Raw genomic sequence first — 5348 nt, forward strand, 5'->3', positions numbered from 1 at the left:
GACCCTTCTGCCTGCTCCGTGTTGTGGGACCCTTGTTCCTTCTTTGTGTGCTCGTGCCTTTTTTTCTTGCTCCGTGCGGTCGGACCCTTTTTCTTGCACGGTGGGGCTAGACCCTGGTGCCTTCTCGGTGCAGTCTGACCCTTTTTCTTGCACCGTGGGGCCGGACCCTGGTGCCTTCTTGGTGCGGCCTGACCCTTTTTCTTGCACCGTGGGGCCGGACCCTTGTGCCTGCTCCGTGTTTTCACTTGAAAAAGTCGTCGTTGCAAGATTCTAAAGCATATATGTTATCAGAAATGTTATATAGTATAGTATGAACACTGAAGATAAAACTCTAAGTCAACCGTTGACTTATAAATAGTTGACTTATAAATAATTGCATCACAAACCTCGCATAAGCATCATGTATATACGTAGACACTTAAATTAAAAGTAAATATTTGCTACATATTTTCTAGAAGCTTACTAAATTGTGAACAACTTTGTTCTAAACATTACTTTAAAATACTATAACTACACATGTGCTTAACCTAAAATTGTGTTTTTTAGTTTTTGGGAAAGCTTATGAAAAGTACTACAACTCATATATTTACCTTAAGGCAAGATTCACATCTTAACTGAGCCAAACAATATAAACATGCAAATCTACTAAGAATAAGAGCAAAGCAACACAGGGTATTTGTTATTTTTATATCTCTTAATCTATTATTCCTAAATTCATGAAACAATTACCAGACCTCCAATATCATATGAAAAGCATATCACAATAATTTCATATTTATTTGAGCACTACTACTACAGTTATGAAAAAGATAAATACAACAAGCAATTAAAACCTAACTGCCTAAATCTATTTTTACAGCTAAAATTTCAAACTAAAACATGCCATATTATAGATCTACTGGATAAACAATTTTACAAGGATTCAAAAAATCCTTCATTTACTATTTTATGAATTTTCTAGCATTTACTATGAATTATCAAAGTTCAACTGAAAATCTGCAAAAGCAAAGGTAAATGACTTTGCATCGGGGACCCTGGAAGAAACTTAAATCAACCTAAGCAAACAAGTCCTGCAGACACTATTCATCTGAGTCTTGAGCTGTGCAATGAGCCCCCGGCCATTAGTCGAATTTCTATCCAAGATCCCTGGTCGGTAGGAAAACAGAGGAAGTGGAGGGGGATTGCTGGTTCCGGCCAGCAGGGACTTCGTCGGCGGTAGGGAAGTTGATGGGGAGACTTAGGGGGCCCGGGCGCACGTAGGGAGCGGCTCAGCTCGGCAAGAGCACACCCCCGGTGGCCATGGCCATGAGCAGTCGCGGCTGCTCCCTTGACGCTCCGATGTCGGGGTTACTCCGGCGGCTGGATAGGCGAGGAAAGGGCGCACCGAGTTGGTGGAGCAGTGGTGAAGGCGATGGAGGGCGCCGTTAGGACAGAGGAGGCGCGGACGAGGAGGAACGGTGGCGGTGGCCGCACAGCCGGGGTCAGGGCGGGGTCGGAGAAGAGAGGGGGGCGTGCATACCTGGTGGGCTCGGGGTCGGGCGCGGAGGAATGGCGGCGGAGACCGGAGGCGGAGTGGCGGCGAGCTCGGCGGCGGCGGTGGCGAAAATGGGCAGCCTGACGGCGTCGATTTGAAACTTGGTGGCGCCTCGGACTTGGAAAATTTTAGGGGCTGGACGCGGCCTTTATATGCGCGACATTTCTACAGGCGGTTAGCATTGACCACCGCGTGTAGAAATCGTTTCTACAGGCAGTGGTCAATGCAACCGCCTGTAGAAGGCGGTTGGCATTGACCACCGCCTGTAGTAAAGCAAGCGGTGGTCAATGCCAACCGCGTGTACAAAATAATTTCTGTTATATTTCTTTTTTATTTTTAGTGTTATATATTATTTGTATATTCATATTATAATATATTATAATATGATTATATTGCTTGTACATTATTTGTAACATAATATTTCTACATTTCTTTTTTATTTATAATGTTATATATTATTTGTATATTGATATTATAATATGATTATATTGTTTCTACATTATTTGTAAAATAATTTTTCTATATTCTTTATTTGTAAAATAATTATGTTGTTTATATATATTATTTATGTATTGATATTATAATATGATTATATTGTTTCTAAATTTCTTTTTTATTTTTAGTGTTATATATTATTTGTATATTGATATTATAATATGATTATATTGTTTCTATTTTTTTTTTATTTTTAGTGTTATATATTATTTGTAAATTGATATTATAATATGATTTTCCTAACATAATTTTTCTATATTCTTTATTTGTAACATAATTATGTTGTTTATATATATTATTTGTATATTGATATTATAATATGATTATATTATTTCTACATTATTTGTAACATAATTATGTTGTTTATATATATTATTTGTGTATTATGATTATATTATTTCTACATTATTTGTAACATAATTATGTTGTTTATATATATTATTTGTGTATTGATATTATAATATAATTATATTGTTTCTACATTGTTTGTAACATAATTATGTTGCATTTGACAAAGCGTTACGAAAGTGTAGTTCTAAATCGAAAGGTCTCACATATAGTTTCATAAATTTGAGTGAGATTACATGATGACTAGAGTTTAAATGATGAATGACAAATACAATCTAGGCAGTTACTATTCTTCCTTGTCCATCAGCGCGCACCCAAGGCAAAGAACTTTGTGAGATGCTTCGCTCAACATTTCTTATCTTAGCAGGATAGTCGTCCACAAAGAGGGACATGTCGCTGAACTGGTTAAAATCCTCCAGATCCACTACACCATCAACTTCTATTGCTTGTTGCTTTCCTGGAAAAATTACATGCTTCAACTTGTCAGTAGTTTTCTTCTCATTCTTAGAAAGGATCTGTTCAGCATAGAACACCTGTGCAGCACGGTTACCAAGGACCCACGGGTCATCTTTGTATCCCACTTTACTTAGATCAAGAACTCTGACCCCATAATTATCCACTGTGATATATTTATCTTCTACCCATTGACATCGAAACACAGAGATCTGAAATGTACCATAGTCTAGTTCCCATATGTCCTCAATGAAGCCAAAGTATGTAATAATATCACCATTTTCGTCGTCTATGGCCTCGCATCGAACACCACTATTTTGTGTCATGCTCTTTTTATCCTTGAATTTGGTATGAAATGTGAATCCACTTATGTCATAGGTTTGCCATGTTGTCACTTGGCGTGATGGTCCAGATGCCAAAGCCTTGATGGTTTGTTCCTCAATTGTTTCCCTAGATGGAATATCCTGCTCCCTTAGCCATGTGTACAATTGTTTCTTGTGTTCCTTCATTGTCCAATCATTTGTTTGCCTAGGATTAAGTTCTCGAAGCTCATTCAAGTGTTGATCGAGCAAATGCTCCATTATCGAGAGCTGATGTAAGATGCTGTGATGTGCCTCAAGGACTGTATTGTAATCTGGCGGGATGAATGATTTCCGTCCAATCCTCCCACTTCCATGCAGTCTACCCTCATGCCTTGATGGAGGCAAACCTATTGCGACCTGGTCTTTTAGGACACTATTGCAGAATGGTCCTCCAGACTCAATTGCCTCTTCAGTACAGTACCCCTCTATTATGGATGCCTCAGGACGAGCATGAGTTGATACATAGCCATTTAGTATTGCCATAAAACGCTCGTACATCCACATTTCATGCAGGTACATGGGACCCAATGCTTGTATTTGTGGAACCAAGTGCACCACAAGGTGCACCATGATATCAAGAATGATGGGGGAAAACACATCTCAAACTGTGACACTGTCTCCACTACGAATTCCTGAAGGGATTCTAACTCATCACGGTCAATTACCTTTTGTGTGACCTTATTGAAAAAATATCACAATCGTGTGGCTGCCATCTTCAAGAACACTTGATTTATAGCCCTTATTGCAATAGAGAGGAAAGTAGTCAGCATTACATGACAATCATGTGAGTTTAAACTAGAGGAGAATCCAAAGGGGACTTTCAAATTCTTCAACCACTCACACATCACATGTTTCTCATCTATGCTGAGGTTGTAGCTTGCTGCTGGGAGATGATACTTTCCATTTTCTTGAAGAACAGGATGAAGCTCTTTTTTATACCTAACTATACCATGTCGAAGCGTGAATTGAGTCCTTCCTTTGTCTTCGTCTTGATATCTAGCAATGTGCCAATTAGGCTTTCGAACATTTTCTTCTGGACGTGTATACCATCGATCGCGTGTTCTATGTCTAATTCTTTCCAGTATGGCAAATACTCGAAGAAAATGGACTTCTTCTTGAATGTTGCCCCTGGAGTTGGTTTGACATCCTTTCTTGGTTTTCCATCCTTTGTCTTCTTTCCGAACACAAAGTTGATGTTGCTCACTATTTTGAAAACTCTCTGGCCGTTGCTAATACCTGATGGTGCATCTGAGTTTCTTTCATCATTATTGTCGAAGTACTTATCCATCTTTTTTAGGCGGTACCTGTGCCCTTTTGATAAGAAGCGTCTATGCCTCATGTACACTATTTTCTTAGATGCATTAAGGGACACATAATGGGTTCCATCTATGCACACCACACAACCAACATTTCCCTTGAATTGCCCTAACAATGTGAAGAGAGCAGGGTAATCATTGATCGTAACAAAAATAATTGCTCTTAGTGTGAATGAATCTTTGTGATACTCGTCCATCATTTCAACACCTTGTATCTATAACATTTTCATCTCCTCCATTAAGGGCTCCAAGAAAACATCCATGTCAACTCTAGGTTGGACTGGTCCAGAGATAAGTATGGTTAGCAAAAGGTATTTTCGCTTCTGCATCAACCATGGAGGAATGTTGTAGATGGTGAGAATCACCGGCCATGTGCTGTGCTTGCTGCTCCTCTCAGCAAATGGATTCATTCCGTCGGTACTCAGTGCAAACCTAACATTTCTTGGTTCGCTGGCAAAGTCTTGATGGTTCTCATTAAAATCTTGCCACTGCTTTCCATCGGCTGGATGGCAAAGCTTGCCATCATTTTTGTGCTCATCCGAAGCATGCCAACTCATAAGTTTTGCATCGTTAGGGTTAGCAAACAAACTCCTCAGTCGATCTACCACTGGAAGGTACCACATCACTAAAGCAGGAATCTTTTTCTGCGCATAATAATCAACCTCTTCTTTATCTTTGCTGGTGGGTTTTGAACTCTGCTGGGTCTTCTTTTGGGTCTTCTTTCGCTTCTTCCCTGATTTACACTTCGAGGCAGCACAATCCTCATGTCGATAGTCTTTATTTGTCTTATACCGACTTGCACCACACTTTGGACACTTATCCAAGTCCTTGTATTCATCA

The sequence above is a fragment of the Sorghum bicolor genome, chromosome 5, assembly GCF_000003195.3.
Source record: "Sorghum bicolor cultivar BTx623 chromosome 5, Sorghum_bicolor_NCBIv3, whole genome shotgun sequence".
Lineage (NCBI taxonomy): Eukaryota > Viridiplantae > Streptophyta > Magnoliopsida > Poales > Poaceae > Sorghum > Sorghum bicolor.